This window comes from Rhea pennata, chromosome 14 (genome assembly GCF_028389875.1).
Source record: "Rhea pennata isolate bPtePen1 chromosome 14, bPtePen1.pri, whole genome shotgun sequence".
NCBI lineage: Eukaryota > Metazoa > Chordata > Aves > Rheiformes > Rheidae > Rhea > Rhea pennata.
The window spans coordinates 5,479,079-5,497,164 of NC_084676.1; positions in this window are offsets into that span (position 1 = coordinate 5,479,079).

Here is an 18,086-nt window from a genome sequence, read left to right on the forward strand (position 1 = left end):
TTTGTGAGTTATTGTTTTTTTCTGATTTTTATTTTTCCATTAGCATTATAAATTACTATGATAATTCATGCTAGATGTTATTGCATAATATTTGACAATAAGGAAACATGACTTGTTTTTTTGCTCTTCCTCTCTTTAATTTAATCAAATCATATACTTTACTTTTCTTAGATTCAGCTCCTGTTTTCAATAACGTGTATGTCATGAATAACTTTTAGCTCTAAAGCTGAAAACGTACCACAAACGTGGTAGTGGGTGGTTGCCATGTAAACTCTTGCCTTCCAAATTAACTTGGGAATGTATACTGATTCATGCACGTAGCTTACTCAGAATGACATTTGCCTGTTCAGTGAAATACATTATGTATTCATAAACTGCAATTTATTTTCTTTTGGAATTGTTCTGGCTGGATGTGTAATAGGCAAGAAGTCTTCCAGACTGAAGAGCCTGTGCTGCAACAGCATGTTGTTAATGCATCTCATGACTAGCTTGCTATGTCTCTGACTGTGCTTTAGTATTCATTTGACAAACACTGATATCATTCAAGCTACAAGTTTTTCTTTCAAGTTGCCAAAAATGAAACCCTGAAAATTTCATTCTGTTTCATTTCACCAGTTCTGGCAAAGGAGAACTTTTTTAATGCAGAAATACCTGTTTCTTTGTGTACTCTTAAGAGTCTTTTACTTGGGGTCTTTAATCCCTTTGTGATTCAGCCTGTGTGTAAGCTCAGGACACAGGCGTTCCTAGGTAAGCTGTGTGAGTAGTATTTAGTTCTAGCTTATCCATGGATACAACAAGAATAATTTCTTCCACTATGTTTGAGTGAAATAAGTGACATCCTCATATTTTACCGTGAGACAGCTCAGTGAATTGTCCTTGAATTTCTCTTGGAGTCGGTAATACAGACTGGTAATACAAGAATCCTTGTAACTTGTCTTCAGAAGTTAAATTAAAAATGCATTAAAAATGCCTTTGTCCCAGAATGAAAACCCACTGTTCTAAAGGCAGTTCTGCCCGTCAGCCAGTGCTCAGCGAGTACGTTCCTATACTGCCATTTCAGGCTACAGGATGAGAAGATTGTAGTGGTCATCTTGTGTGCACAAGTGGGAGGTACAGGAATGAGTCACCGCGTTCTCCAGTTTCCATGACGAAGCCAGCAGAGGGAGCAGGCAGATCACTGTTTCTGTTGAATTCTGTACAGAAAGCATGTCTGTTTTTGCAAAAAGTATACTTAAAAAGATGTGAGGCAGGCTTAGGATAAGCGATGACTGGGGAGGCCTGTGTGCTGCAGCTGCTGCCCTTATTCTTATCCAGAGATTTCATGTATTGAACACCGTGGTGCAGAAAGGAAATAAAGGTGTCCCAAGAAGCAAAATGTGAGACTTGGATGGCATGCCAGATTGTTTTCTGCCATTCTATCATTCTACTTTTAAATTGTTTGTGTGAAAATAGTAACTAATGAGGTACCTTGGTTCCTTCATAAAATAGGAACATATTCCATCTGTTCTGCCTGTACAACGATGTTTATATACACCAGATATAAAGAAATAAATATAAAGATTTAAGACTATAGAACAAGAAGTGTTGCATGGTGTCTATGGACTAGGTTGCAGGGGAGATTATGCTATCTGTGAGTAGGTAGGTGGGATAGTTCAGAAATCTTAGCTCCTTTTGTAGTTTTACAGGGCCTCAGGACAAATTGCCTTCAGGAGGCTGCAGTAGCTCTGTGGCTGGCCCAGACTCCCACTTCGGGCCCTTGAAGCTGGACACAGGAAGTGAAATGACACAAGTATACATGTTACATCAAAGTTATGAGCAGTTACAGAAGAAGTCACACGTTGCTATGGTTAAAATTTCCTTGCCAAAAGGCACAAGGAAGCTGTTCAGTTGCCTGAAGATGGTTTTCTGCTGAAGCTGTTAAGGAAATAAAGCTATGGCACCCAGAAAAGGAGTATGTGCACCAAGAGTGTTTAAGTTCTCCGAAACATTGCGTGGGATTGATGGGCAGCTGAGCAAGGTCTTAACGTGTGTTGGGATAGACGCCTTCGTAGCAGATGAACGTTTTTACGCTGTCAGCCCTCTAGGTTGTGGCTGAGCCGTGTTGAGTGAGAGGGAAGCTCTCTTTTGGCAGTGGTTTATTGCAGCTGACAAGCAGGGGTAGCTGATGAGCGTTTTGCACTGTTGTCTCTGTTTAAGAGTTAAAAGATTTACATAATTATTTTTCTCCCCTAAAGCAGCTTACACACTGAGCTGTGACTGAAGTGCTCTAGCCAGTTCTTGCATGATGAGGCCCAAATGAAAGATGATCCACAGTGACAAGCTTTTTTAAAAAAGTAGCTGCTAAAATAAATTCCATTTTCTGAGGAAAAAAGTATTAAGACAGAGTGAAGATTCATAGCCAAATTCTAGGCTCTGCAAGTGCTGAAAGGTAAATGATAAAAAGGTGAAAGAAGCACTTAAGGGAAGCCACATTTGCACATTAAATTTTGAATAATTTTTGGCACTGTTTCACCCAAGCCCTGCATGCCCTAGAAGTGAGAAAGAGAGAGGAAAAGGAAAAGCTAAGGTGCATAGGTACCTGGGGACAGAAATAAGTGCTTAACAGGATTATCAAAGGACTTGAGCTATCTAAATACTTTAGACTTTGCAGTGCAGTACCTAGATACTTTGATAAAGCTGGGGCTGTGCAAGTGGGATGTGTGGCTTTGCTACTTGCTGTCTTCTCCGTGACCTCAGAGTTCAGCTGTGCAAGCAGGGCAACAGTCTGTTCCGGTTGAAGTAGGGCTGACAGGGGTGGTGATTTTACAAAAACGTTCCCTTTATTTGCAGTCCTATTGTTTTTAACTGTACGTTATTCTGTGTGCACGCAGTGAGACATTCGTTCAGTTGCTAAAGTGGAACCTTGCCTGATACCTGACTGGAATTTCCTCTCCTGTCCCGCGTGTCTGTTCTCTCTTGGGCCTGACTCCGTTCTCTGCGTACCCTCCCATGAGGCAGACAGCACGTGGATCCTCCTTCAGCCCTCTCTTCCGGAAGCTGAACGAGTCGAGGTCTCTCAGCTTCTCCTTTGTCGCGTGTTCCAGCACCCTGACCGTCTCGGTTGCCCTGCTCTGTTTTTCCTGTGCTGGGAAGCTCAAAGCCGGACAACATGCACAAGTGCTGAGCACAGGGGGTGAATCACCTCCCTCAGCCTTTCAGGCGTGCTCCTGCACATGCAGTCCAGTACGCTGTCAGCCGCCTGTGCCACAGGTACACGCTGTTGACCTGTGTTAATCTTGTCTACCAGGACCCCCAGGTTCTTTTCTGTGAGGCTGCTTTGTAGCAGCTGGCAGCCAGCCTGAGCTGTTGCATGAGTTTATTCCATCCAAGATGCAGACAGGATTTCGCATTTCCGTTTGAATTTTGTGAGGTATCCAGCTTATTGAGGTACCTCTGAGTAGCAGCCATGCTCTCCAGCGTGTCAACATCTTCCCCCAGTTTGGTATCACCTGCAAACTCACTGTCATCCAGATTGTTCATAAAGGTATTAAACTATACTGGCCCCAGTGCTGACCCACAAAGAGCTCCATGAGAAATGAGAAACCGATTGGCTTTTGTACTGCTACTCACAACCCTCTGAGACTGGTGTTTCAGCCAATTTTCCATCTGCCCTGTTGTGCAGTTACCTGGTCCATATCTCATCAATTTTGCTATAACAAAACCATGAGAGAGTGTGTCAAAGGCCTTGCTGTATTCAAGATCAACAACATCCAGTGATATCCCTTTATCTACAGAGCCAGTCACTAAAGAAGACCAGCAGCTTGGTCAGGCACAATTTGCCCTTGGTAAAGCCATGTTCACCTTCCAGGAAGACTTGCTCCACAGCCTTCCGAGGGACTCTGGTAGGGCTGCCCAGCCTGTAGCTCCTGGGCTCTGCCTTTTCAAAGGTCCTTTCTAAAGTCATCAGCAAACGGGCCTTTCTAAAGTCATCAGCAACTGGTGTGCTCACCGTGACCTTGTAACGGCACCGGCCGAATAAAGCCAGCCTGATCCCACCAGTTTATCTGTCAGCTCCAGTCCGCATCCAGCTGGCTTCAGTGCTAACTGTTTCCTGCACAGCGTGTAACGCCTCCCTCCCATGGATTCTCCTCGTACGCTGAAGGACCTGGAAGGCCTGATGGGAGACCTGACCTGTGAAAATGGAGACAGAGAAGGTACTGAGGCCTTCAGCCTTTTGTCACTAGGCTCTGTCAAATAAACTGGTGTGGCTCTGCTGAAGGAGACTGGTATGTGGGGGTGAGCGGTGTCCAGGCAGAAGCCCTGAGCTTGGCCTGGGAGCTGGTTATCAGACTGGGGGCAGCAGAGGAATGCGAGGCTGGAGGCAGTCAGGGGGCAGGTGCCGTTAGCAAGGAAACAGGAGGAAAGGAGCCTCAGACCGCACATGCAAGCGGTTAATCCCCAAAATTAGTGGCATTAGAGACGTAAGAGAGAGAGTGGTGTCATCTGAGAGACTTTGCTGAGTTCAGTTCTGCATTTTATGTTCATGGAGTTACATTTCACTTAAGGAACACTCCACATTGGGAGAATCTGGTCTAAATCCTCTCCAATATCTACAGTTTTATGGCTGTTTCTTAGCTTGGAGAGCCGCTTGCCATCTGTGAGTAATAACAGTGCTTCTCTCACTTTTCTGACGTGGCTATATTAGATGTGTAAAGGCCGTCAGTCTTCCGCATCCCAGATGTGTGGTTTGGATATGTGACTTAGCAGTATCTCCGAAAATTCCTTTGCACACCTTTTCATACCGCAAGCCTTCTACCATTTTACCATCTGCGGACAAATTGTTAATGTTATTTGGTATTAGGCGAAAAGATTTCCCAGGAATCATGTAGAAAGTATTACTCTACATCAGTAATTTACTGCTGGGAGGAAAAGCCATAACTGATGATGTTGACTCAATAAGAAAGCCTTTTTGGGTCACAACTGGAGCAGTTGCGTGCAGGGTATAGGGAATGCTGAACTGCTGTTTTGAGGGAGCTTTAGGACTTCTGACACGACTGTTGTGGGCAGCACTCCCCTTCTCATGGGATGTGCTCATGGGATTTCCACTGAATAGGTTACTGTTACTGTTCTGTCTCAGGTTAAGTGGAAACTTTGGTGAAGGATTTAGCTGTTCTGGAAGGCGTACTGCTGAGCTAGTGGTGTGCAAAAATATCCCCAGAAGGAAGCACGCCCTGTCTTACTGGAAAGGAGGGGGTGGGGAAAAAATCAAAAACAAAAAAAACCCCCACATGGTCAGTGAGACTCGATAGTCTGTATGTTGGTACCAGGGGAATTGTAACTGTTCAGCGTATGATAATTTGGTAATTTCTGTTTTGCCATTTATTTATTTTTAAATTGCAATTGATCTTTCAGTTTGGAGTATCTGTTCTTAAGAGTGACGGGTTTTAGGAGAGCGACCATTCACCATCCTCTGGACATCGGTCTGTTCTGTGCTGTCGGGCTGCCCTTCCAAAAGTCATCCTCACAAAAGCCTTGGTGCGAGTGCCTTGAAGGCAGAGCCTTTTGGCCAGAGAGCCTGCGCTGTGCCAAGGCTGAACATCAGATCGTGATGTCCTGCGAAAGGAGGGATTTCAACAGTGAGCCCTTTTGCCTGTAGTTGGGATTAGTTCAAAAGCCATCCAGCCTCTTTAGCTTTCATTTGCATGAGGCGTAAAGCTGACAGCTTGAGGCTGGAGCTATTTCAGCTTTTCTAAATTAATCCATACTATGTGCAAGTTAACACCCAGTGCTCCCTGGCATCATAAGGATATTTGTTTGTCAGCTCAGACTGAGACCCCCGAGAGACAGGAAAACGCTTAAGTCAGGCAGTTCTTAAGTCCTTTGAGGATTAGGGTTTAATGGATTCTGATATCATGTGAAAGCTGATGACTTGGGAAACAACAGGCTACAAATGCCTTCAAACCAAACAGAACTCAAATTCTGCTATGATCAGTTTTAAAAATAAGTTCTGGGCAGGAATGTGTTTTATACTGATTATAAGTATCCTTTACGAATGCTAGTGCTCATTGGTATGGCGAGGACAGTACATCTGGAGACCTCGTAAAAGGTATATGACACTTCCAGGTTCTCCACTTTGGGCTGCTCTCCTCCTGCATACTGGGAACTGGCACAAGCAGCCAGGAGATTTGCCAATTCAAACGGTTCTGCTGCCAGATGAGGAATTTTAGGCAAACATTGCAGCATGTGCAAAGCTCTCTTAGCACGCAGATATGGTTACAAAACCCTCCACATCATGTTCCTGTTGGGAAAAGACTGCAGCATTAATTTCAGGCTGTTTGGTGACAGAGTTCACTAGCTGTGCTTGCACTTTGACCATGTTTCCATTTCTTCTCTATCAACTAACAATACAAAAATTAGTCTTGAAGCAAAAATAATGTCTGATTTTGGTACAACAGTTTCCCCTTGCTGCACCTGAGTAAGGTGCTCGTCCCTTATTGGCCGCACACAATATTCACCATTTCTTGTATCGTATTTTCCTTTAACTTAACTCTAAAGTAACCTGGAAATGAAATCTCTTCCACTGAATTTTTCCCCATGTTTTTAGTCCCTAGTGGAAATGCAGGTTTGCAGTTCTCCAGAACTGGCAGCAGTTTCGATAAGGAAGAAAAAAAAGTTTGACACTAACTTTCTGGATCTTCTCTAAGACATTTCTTTTGAACTTCCATTGTTAGAGACAGATTTTAATTCTGACTCCATGATTTACTAGTTTTATATAAGTGGATGTTATATAAAATCAGAGCTGGATCTCATATACGTAAATGCAATTTCAGAATTGTTCTGGTACCAACAGAGTAGTGATTCTGGATTTACCCTGGTAATCAGAGCTGATTTTATGTGTAATTTAAAGTGTATATCCTATATCTGTGTGTATATGTTTAACGTTTATATTATAGAAGTCAGAGCTAGGACCCAGCACAGGCTGGTTTGTATAAAAGTTCTTTAACAAAGTGGAATAGCACGCACCACCTACGCTCTTGCTCGAGTTAGTCGGAACAGAGCTTTTGCACCTGCGCGATGCGGAGGCAGGGAAAATTCGTGTGACTGGCATTTCAAGTAGCCCCTCGTGCTGCCAGCTTCGGATCGCTGCGGCCAAACCAACCGCAGAGACCTGCAGGAAGCGGAGGGGCCCAAGAAGAAGAAAACGACCAGTCTCTTGGAAGGTTTTGCCAAAGGAGCAGCACTGGGATGATCATCCCATTCCCCGTGGGATGCTTTAGGTTAAATAAGGTACAGGGAAGTAGTGAATATCCACTGTTTGTTCATCTATTTCTAGCAAACGATGAATCTGGTACATGAGAAAGAGGTAGGACATATGTTGTATTTGTTACTGTGAAGCAATGGAAAGACTACAAGTGAGAGACCATTGGTTAATTAAGAAAAAGAGAAGCCCCTGTTTGCCTGTAGTCCTTCTTGTCCATGGTGGATTAACGCCTGTTGCCAAGAGATACAAAACTGTTAATCTGTATGTGAGCGAATCCTGATGCAAAAGATTTTTATAGCGTGATAAAGATGTCATGGGCATTTAATGATCTTGATGCATTAATGCTTTTGTCTAGTACAAGCGCTGTGCTCAAGCCATGGTGAGCTTTTGAGGAGTACTTAGTTGTGTAGCTAGCAGAAGCTGCTGTGGAAATATAACGTGAACCTCTGCATAAGAGCAGCGATGAGATTTCCCTAAATGAAGTTCTAATTTAGCTGCCTGTAATGATTTTTCAGAAGAAATCTAATCTCAATATTCAAAATCCAATGTTCTATTACAGCCCTCAAAAATTTGTGTGAGACCTAAATTTCCCTCATCATTAAAATGTTCCACCTTATTTCAAGTCTGAATTTCCTTACAGACTATCATCTCCAATTTATATGCTAATAAGCAGAGGAATTTAAATTTTTACCAAACGACATTTTTGAAAGCAAACTTTCACATAAAACTGTGTATTTCAGCCAGTCCAGTAAACATATCCTACTTATAACAGTTCCATAGATGCTTCAGAGAAAGTCAGCCTACTTGAGTAGCTTAGATATTGTAGAAAATGAGTTAACCATTACAAAATCTGCATCATCCTTTTTTCTTTTAGAGCAGTGCCTGTTTCCTGATATATTAGCTTCTCATAGAAAATCTGCAGAAGTTGTTACTGCAGTCCCAGCAGTAAAGCTGGTTTAGAACTGGATCCTAGAAATGTAAGCCTAGTAAAATAGTGACTGCCTGTGTCACGAAACCTGGACAACGCTTTATGCAAAACTGCTGGTGCTAGTCTGCTAGTTTTAAAGAAAGGCGAGCACCGGTCCCTTGCAGGCCCAGCACTAGAAGTGGGAATGCCCGATCACGTGCCCAGTGCGTGCTAGCGAACTTGGCCTGGTTTAAGTAAGTTCCACAGGCTGTTTTACAGTGTTTTTGTTCACCATGCTCATAGGTGGAGACTTGTGCTTATACTGGTATATGGGGTTAAAAACACATGATTCTGGAGCTGAAATTCTGAATCCAGGTTGGTCGGTGCTGGGTCCCGTTTGCATACGAAGATGCACCTGGATCACACACAGTTTTTATGTCACAGTCTTCTTGGCATCTGTATTTAACAATTCTCTCTGAAAATTACTGCATGTCAGAAAGAATCCTTATGTTTGAGTTTATTGATGAACAAGATTTTTTTTTTTAATGTGAAGCAATATACTTGCAATAGAGATAACAGCTATAATGCTAACCTCAGAGCTTCTCCCTGAAAATGTGCATGTCCTTCAAGTATGTTTGCAGAGAACTTGATTTTGCTTTTCCGCAGCAAGGAAATCTAAAGCTGCTTTGATCTCTGTACCTGGTTATCAGTTACATTGGCTTGTGTGACTCTTTTAACGTTAGGATAGATGAAGTGCAACCACTAAAACTTAGCGTTGAGTCCAGGTGGCCTCCTTTGGGAGACCTTAATTCTGAGGTTACGTTCAAACATATTTGCTAAGCTTTGTTAAGCTATAGTTTATTCAGCCTAGACATCTCTCTGGGAGCCTGCTTGCACTTCGGTGCAGGCTCCGGTTTGGGGTTTCTTTTGCGTGCACCTTCCTGCGCTGGGGGGGTCACCACAGGGTGGGCTCAGGTGTGCCTGCACCGCTGAGCTGGTGTTGTGCAACTCCTTGCACCACCACACAGGGATCAATGAAAGCTGGCAACAGCAAGTGCTCGTTAATGAATCTGCTCTTGCCTCTGTGATCTGAAACCAGACGTAACTTGGACAAGCATGTTTTAATTTTTATTTAGCATCCTACATAGCGTGTAGAGTTGCTATGGGACTTGTAAGTAAGAACCAGCTTATATTATGTTTCATGTTGGTGAATGCTGCAAGACCAAATGTAAACTGATGGGGCTTTTCTTGACAAAAGATGAAATCTTTATTTCTGAAAAGGTGAAACATGACAGCAGTGATGACCTTTTGCAAATAGATATGATGCTAATGGTGAAATGGTGTTTCAAAGTTCACAGGCATGTTTAGGACGTGTAATTTAATATCAGAAAATTTGTTTTGTTAGGATGGGATTTGATGACATAAAGAACTTACAGTCACTCCTGGCAATGTCTGAGTCCCACATCGCTGGTCTGTGCTAGCTTTAGTTACTAGATCACAGGATTCAGAACAGACTTTTCCAAATCAGAAGATGTCAGCAATGTGCTAAAATCAAAACACATCTGGAAAGTCTTCCGCCCCTCTCACTGCAGCTCATTCCAATTAAAAGTGTTCCTAGAGCGAAAAAAAATCAGCCCTTTAGAAGAGACTTCATAGCTCTTTCAGTAGGTATCAAACTGGACACACTGAAATAACACCTGTCATTTGAAATGTTTATTTGAAACATGATTCAGGTTTATAGCATCATTCGTGGTTTTGTTCATATTTCATTATTCTGAAGAAATACCGGACTGCTGCGCTACCTTGTCCTACTCCCACGCATGTAACAACAGTGTTGCACTTGAAGGGACTATCTTTCTCCATGCTCTAACTTCTTGGCTCTTCATTTGCTGTCTTTAGAGACCTGCTGGTGCTCTGGAGCTGTAATTTTTTTAGCCTGGTGTGATCTTATAAATATGTCACTCCAGCACTATGAAAACTAGAGCTATTTTTTGGCACAGTAATGGCCTCATTCTTTTAGAGTCATGGGAAACAGATCATCTTGTTAAAAAAAAAAAAGAAATAAAGAAAGAAATTTGCACTTCAGCTTTGGAATCTCAGCTTTCCCAGCTGCTTGGCTATTGAGAATCTTTGGGTAAATTGCTGGAAAACATCTCCATTTTTAAGTGCTATTTTCCAAGCCCTATTAAAAAAAAAAAAAAAAGTTTCTTTCTTTTTTGTTTTTTTTTCTCCTTTCTTTCTTTCCGCTGTTTAATCAGGTCACCTTCACTTGAGTGAGGCAGTGCATGCAGAAGCTGAAAACTGATTTTATGGAAGCAGGCCTCCTCCTGCGGGACACGCGGCTCCAGAGAAGTCTGTGTTGCAGCATCGTCCCCTGCTGCGCTGCAGGGCAGTTCCAGCGCCCGCGCGCTGCTGCGCGCCCAGACGCGCACCGCTGGCGATCACAGCTCCCCGCTACGACTCAGGCGAGCGTGCCGGTATTCCCCTTACAAGTGGCACACGTGTCTGCTTTCTGCTGTGACTCCAGGCGACTTGCAGGCCTGTCTTCTACTTTCTGCTCCGCAGCTTCCTGCGAGAGGACAGCGTGTTTGCGATGTTCGCTTCACTGATTGAGGTGTCGTTTCAAGATCTGTGCACACAGCGTATTGAGATGCTTCAGAGAACGTTTTTTTTTTTGTTTGTTTGTTTTAATTTTAATCTAAATACTACAGCAAACTCGAGCTAAGCTGGGAACCCAGAATAGCAAAGCTGAGGAGTTCCTGCATTTTCCCACAGCAGCATTTGGAGACTGCTCTTGTCTTCCCCCCCAGCCCAGGCAGGAGCTACCTGAAACCGTGCCCTGAGCACCGTGGTGGGCTCATTTCACTACCGCTAAAGAGAAAAGGGTCAAGACCGCTGGCAGTAAAAACCCTCGGAGCATCCACCCTGCAGGAAGGGCTTGTGGTGGTGCAGGTGCATCAAGGACTGAGAGAGAAAGCAAAACCCTGCTGGACTTGCACATTGAATATCTTTCTGGCATTACTTCTCACTGTTTGAATGCCTGAGTCAGAAGTGTTTCCTCAGGTCTGTTTGGTAAAAGCATAGAGAGGAAATGCCGCCGGAAATAACCCAGAACTCTTTATAAGTCCAGAGGTTTTATTTTTCTCCGTGGTGGGGCTATGAGAACTTGTCAGCAATCACTCCGGAGGAGCTGAGCTCTCCTTTCATGGAGGCCCTTGTGCTGCTGCTCAGCAGCCCTCTTTCCCAGTCTGTTCCCAGTCAGTCCCTGCTGTCGCTGAGGTCTCTGTCCCATGCAACTAAGTTTTCTTCCAACTGATCCTATCAAACATTCCCATATCCAAAATGTGTTTCATCAGGGCTTTCCAGCAGTGCTGCCTGGAGGTCTCTGGCTCTCATCCCTGCTGAGTTTTACTGAGAATGAGCCTGGACCTGAGAAGTTCCTGGAAACCCTTGTCCTGTCTCATCTGTATAGACACTTGTTAGAACAAGCAGTCGCCATGCCTGACACCCCCTGCTCCTCCAACGTGCCTCCAAAATGAAGACTTGACCAAGAATGATAAAGCAACAAGAAGGCTTATCTTCAGCTGGGGAAAAAAAGGATATTGATGACGCTGGGTGTGAGACAGACTCTCTAAAACCCAGCCCCCTGCCATAAAGGCATCCTCAAATACAAACCCAAGCTGCAGCAGGGAAGCAGGGAAGCAATGAGCAATGCATCTCTGCTTTCTGCATCTGGCTGGCTGTTCCGGGGGCTTATACCCGTCAGCACCCTCACCTTGATTTCAGTAGGACTGATTAACTTAAGGATCACACCCCATCAACCCGCCTCTGCAAAGGAGGATGGGGTGGGAGGGGCGGACGCTGTCCTGGTTGGTGGTTTCTCCTCTGAGACACTGTGACTCTGTTCTCATTGCCTTCTACTCTTGAGAGAAACAGCGAACAAGCAAAAAACCTCCACAGTAATTTTTTTCTGGTTTTAAAATTATTGCCATAATGCAAAAAAGTGGTTCTCCTGTCCACAGCGAGTGTAAATGGTGAGAAATGTAGCAAGGAATGCAGCTGTTGTTAGAATCATCCAGCTCCAGCTGGGCTTGACTTGGTTCTGTTTACCTGTGAAATATTTGGGGAAATTTTCCCAGTGTTAACTTTTGTCATCATGAAAACATCCATCACACCTTGTGCAATAGAAGAGAAATCTGTCCAAATGTGGGAACCACAGGCCGCTGTCACAAGCTCTCTGGTCCCAGAGGGCTGCCTGGCCTTCAGCAATGTCTTTTTTTTTTAATCACTGTATTTAGGTTTTTTGGCTTGTCTTCTTCAGCTGGGAAGCTGGTCTGTACTTAGGTGCAGTTTGTTCTTTACATGCAGTCTTTGAAAATGTGACTTCAGTAATGCTAACATGGATCACGTAGGTTTAACCCAGCTTGTCTAAACAGCTGCTACAGCAGAAACAGCTGAAACCCTCTCAGCAGGCTGTATCCTGGATTATGTACAGGTGCTACCAATAAGCTATCCTAAATATCTCTGTGACTTCTGAGTTAAACGTTTTTTTTTCTCCCTGTAATTAAATCAGAAACCTCCTGGCAACTGAGTTTAGGAGAACAGGAAGCTTTGCTCCTCAGACCAGAAACGCCCTGCCCTATTGGGGCAGGGTGCCTATCCAGGCATTTTCTTGTTGTTTCTTTTTCCCCCTCCCCCCCCCCTTTTTTTTTGATGTGGTCAAACTTGGTTTTGTATTTGCTATGTGTTCACTAAGGTTAACTGCACACAAATCCGCGAAACTCAAACTTTACTAAAAATTCTGAATTTTGTTCCTCGTATTTGGGGTAAGTAAACGTCTCTGGACCGTGTTTCGTGCTGCCCTTTCGGGAGGTGGGGTCCGTTCTCGTGTGGCTGTGGCTACCGACATTACCGGGGCCAAGGGGTGCTTGCGGGATGTGACTGGTACAGCCGAGCTCGCTCTTATTCCGCTGCCAAAACATTTCAGTAGTGGTGGGAAGAGGGAATGCTTCCTCAAGACCAGGTATTTTCCACAAAAATGCTGCTGTTAATAGTTTTTGTAGGTTATCAGAACCAAAATACTCAGCTTTGCGCCACCCTCTTTAAAACGTTCACCTGTTTTCAATGAGTCTGAGCAGATTTGGTCGATGTGGAGGCAGAGGCTGCCGCTGGGAGGGGAAGGCTCAGCACATCTCGATTTTTTTTTCATGCTGTGCGCCCTATATCCATCATACGAGCGTGAAAACTCCCCACCCCAGCTAAGAGAGCCTTCGCCACCGGCTGCGGCCTCCGGCACCGCAGAGCGCCGCGCCGGCAGCGCGCCGGGCGCGGTGGGGAGTCGCGTCCCGCCGCGGCGCGCGGGCCGCCGTCAGCCGTGGCCCCGAGCCCCTTGGGCTTCGGCAGCCCAGCCCTCGCCGGGGTGGCGGCGAAGGAGACGCTCTCAAACGCTCGGTGCCAAGCCAGGGCAGGGCTGCGCTCAGCCCTACCCGAAGACGGGCCGAGTTCCCGCCCAAAGATGGCAACACCAAAGAACAGCACCTGCAGCCTAACGGGCCGTAGTAACGCGCACGTTTCCGTTTGGGTGCCTCGTCCTACGCTGTGCTTTGACAACCGAGAGTTAATCGGTAGCGTCTGGGCCAAGGCTCACTCTCTTCTGTAGAGCGTTAGCATCACACGCAGCGGTTGGCTGCAAAAGTGCTTCAAGGGAATCTGCTAGAACAAATTTTCTTTAATGATTTAAGCTCAATAAAATCTTCCCAAAGCCTCTAATTTGTTTCCAGAAAACCATGCTGTCAGTCCTTTTAGGTCACCAGTTGTCACCTTCGGTCTCGCTGCTGCTGTTAAAGCTGACCTGTATTCCTTCGCCGCAAAGACGCCCTGTCCGTCGCTAACACCTTTCCTTCCAGGGCAGTGTCTGTTCAGTCTTGTGTTTACACAAATACAGTCGTTCTAGGTAACATCCAGCTAATACCTCATGGTAACAGCTGAAAGAAATGCCTCCATCTGCTGCTTACATTTAAATATTTGCACTATCATGTTCCCACTAGGATAGCTGAATAGCAAAATATTGAGTTCTGTGCACTCTCACTACTGTTTTTCTTTTCTTTTCTTTTTTTTTTTTTTTTGATCATTTAAGGGTTGAAATAACTTTTAAACACTTAAAACAGCATGAAAATCCCTTTGCTGGCACAGACTCTCAGTCTTACTGGAAGGCTGTTCTCCTGGTTTAAAATTTTTATATGTTCAACAGAACAATTAGGGTAAAGAAAGATCTTAAATAACTGACCCTGTATGACAGCTACCATCAAAAGAAGAAAAAAAAAAAAAAGTGCCTTTTCATCAAGGCCAGCACCCAGCTTATTTTTTATTAGACTTAGATTTAGCATGTTCCAGTCAAACTTGACCCCTTGTTTCCAAAAGCCTTAAGCAATGAGACATTGTAAAAATTCATGATTTTCTTCCCTGGACACAAGTGTTTAACTTCTAGCTGCTTTTACACAGAAGTGGCGGAATGAAGAGAAAGATGAGTAGTCCTGCACCTTTGAGAGGGTACTAAGAAGAAATGGAGCATATTGTGCTCTGTCCCCTGCTTCTCCTGTTTTTGAGAGATCTCTCTGATTTTGGTAGAGAGGGAAGATGAGTCTTGATGACTGCGAAGGGTCACTGTGACCAGCGGTGTCCAAGGGGTCAACTGCTGTGCAAGGTGCCTGCTCGTGCAGCCAAGGGAGAACAGCCCATCCCGGCCAAATGAGGAGCATGGAGAAGCAGGTGTGCATGGAGAAGCCTACGTGCTTCCTCTGAGTGTGAGCAGGTGCTGAGGACATCTGCACGTGCACCAAGCTGCGGGAGCATGCCAACAGGGCAAGAGCCTCAGCGCTGCTGGGGGCTGTGGTAGAACTGACCAGGAACTTGATTTTGCAGCAAGTGTGTAAAGCTCATTCCTGTCTTAAAACTCTGCCAACAACACAAAGCAAAGTCTAGCAGTTATAAACCCAAAGGTTTACAGGAGAGGGAGGGAAGCAAAGGTCATAGGTACAGAGACTTCAGCCTGTAGGAAAATGGCTTGTGTGTCTGCCATGAGAGCCCCTGAGCAGCGGCAGCGAGTGTGTCTTGTCTGGGAGAGTCTCTTAGTGTCTGTTTTGAAACACTGAAGCTGGACTACCACAGTAAGGTAAACCCTAAATGGACAAATGAAGAAATTTGGTCTCTCTCGACCCTAAAAAAAAAAAAAAAAAAAAAAGTGTACAGATGCTCAGGTAAACTAAATGTGATGGTATTTCTGTATGGAAAAATTCCCCTTGTCCAAACAGGATAGAACATCTATAGCCTAGAAGCTGAAATATTGCATAGGATTGTTATCCATGTGGTGGCTTGATTTGCAGTGTCCTTCCCTCTGCTATACTAAAGCATCTAGATTTAAGGGCCTCTGAACACTGTCATGCTCGAAGGAGCACCTGAAGTGTAGTAGCTCCAAACAGCTCCACCTTGTAGAAGGCAACCTGGGAAAAGACATTTCAGGCTCAGCTGCGCTTCCAGCTGTCGAATGCAGAGCCTCATGGTTTTGTGCTCCCTCCATAATGAGACATAGCAGTTGGACAGTAACATGCACCAGCAAACCCCCGCCAGAAAGCTGACTCCTGGACACAGGTATGAATCCAAATAACTATTTAATAACTATGCAAAGAGCAGGATTGAGTATTTCTTTAGGATTAACTTTTCATAAAAATGGCACTAGCGCCTGTATAGGGAAGTCAGAAGTGCTGGGGAGAGCTATTGAATACCCCTGTTCCAAGAAACAGCCTGCAATAAGCCACTTAAGAAAAAGTAGCTGTCAGAGCCGTACCTGCTGTTGGTTATGCAATTAAATAAAGCCCCTAGACTGTGTTTTTACTCGCGGATTAGGAGTTTTTGCTCAGAACTGTTCACTGTTATACAGGTTGAGAAATTCAATTGAGAAATTCAGAAAACTGAAGTCTGGCTGGAACTCAAGCTTATTTGAACATACAGGTAGAATAAGCATGCATTTTCTATGCAGCATTGATTAACATCAGCAAAATACTTGAATGCTCATTTTCCTCTCTTTCTGAGGGTCACCTGAATCGTGTCCAGTGTAGTCTATACCAAAGCCTGATCATCCCCAGCTCCTAGGTCGCTAACGGCATGCTTAGCAGTCAAAAAATGCCTTTTTATCTGCTTGACAAAGTCTAAGTGTTATCTAAGAGAACGAAGGCTACCACAATAAAGAACAAGGAAATCAGACTGGTGCCAATTAAGCTGAGGGCCCTCCTCCTTGTTATGTTGAGTTCTGGACTTGGAGCATTGCAAAATGAAAGAAGTGGTTTTGCATCTCAAAAGCTAGAGATTAGACAGAAAGAAAAAAGGCATAACGCCTAAAGCAACACGACCCTATTGACACAGCTGCAGCTGATGTCAAATCACATCTTTGGAGACGTTACAAAGATGGTATTTGACAAGGGCTTTAGACTGACACTTTCTTTTTGCAGTAGCATGTCATAAAATTGGTTCATCCATCCCCGCTTGCTGTGGGGATTTCTAGTGCATTTATTTTCTTTTCCTGACGTACTGAATTCATAGGAGATCTGCTAGATTAAAAAGGGTAGTCTTAGTATTGTACTCTGCCAAGTATTCACTAGCCTTCGTACAGAGAAATGGACCAAATAATTAGGGCAGGGAAATGCTGCTACTTTCACCTTTCTTTCTCTGGGAACCTGTGTTGAATCCTGCAAATTAAATGTAGGCTGATGCTATGACAGTTTCTCCGTGGAGCTCCTCTAATCTGTGCCTCTCTAAAAAATGGAAGAGAAATTGAGGTAGGCATTTCTGGAAGTACAATTTTGTCAGGAGTGATTTTTCTTGTTTTTTTTCTTTTTTTTCTATAGTTTATATAGAGTCTTTAGTCTTGCGTTTGACTTAAGAGTCTGGTCAGCACACGAGCGGCAGAACTGCTCAGTTTGTGCATAGTAGGTATCTCTTTAGACCAGTTAAACCAGTCTGAAGCTTCTCAATTAGTCACCTGGTAGCAAGTTCACTTGCATTGTGCTTGATGAAGATGAGCATGTCTTGTCCCCTGCTGTGAAGTTTGCATTTAAATTAGGGCTCTAAGTCCATGGGTCAATGGATGACCAGCACTCAATTAACTTCTCTACAGTCAAATGAATGCCTACACAGGATAGCTGTTTTTCATAAGAAACAAAGTACGTGGGGTCTTCTACTCGGTGGCTGAATAAGGGTGACTAATCCCTGGATCCTTTCTTTAAGATTTTGGTTGGAATCTGCTGATGTTCATCCAGTATTTCCTCACTTTGGATGAAATAGCTACTTTTGAGTGATGGGCTGTTGCTTCCTTTTACTCGTAGGTTATATTAAGAAAGCTATGCATTAGTAAGCAGCTTTGAGCTTACCAAATCAGAGTCTCAAAGTCAGAAAGTCCAATGATCGGATATGTCTTTTTCTAAAGATGTTATTTGAATTATTTACTTTTCTTTCTGTTGAACCAATATCTGGATTTGCTCCTGTGTAGCTGCCGGCTATTTGAATGAAGTTCTTGCTCGCTAATCCATTCCATCAAGCTTTTAGTTTCCTCTGAAAAATGGGTTGGCAAAACACTGCTGTCACCAAGATGTTTTTTATCTTTGTGAAACAACAGCAAAGTCGTGTGTGTGGCCCTCGTGCTGCTACCTGAGCCCTTGCCTTTGGGCTCCCCGGGGGTGCGCGGGTGGAGCAAACGCCGGCATGTGGCCCCGTGCAAATGGCTCCTTTGCCCGAAGCAGGGTGCTGCAGCCGCGCGCGGTCGTGGCTCCAGGCCCCGTCACCGCGCAGCTCACAAGAACGGGCTCTCCTGCCCCCAGCACCAAGGCCGCGTGGGCCGAAGCCGGGCACGCGCCGCCTTGCCACGGCAGGACGGACGACGGCTGCTCG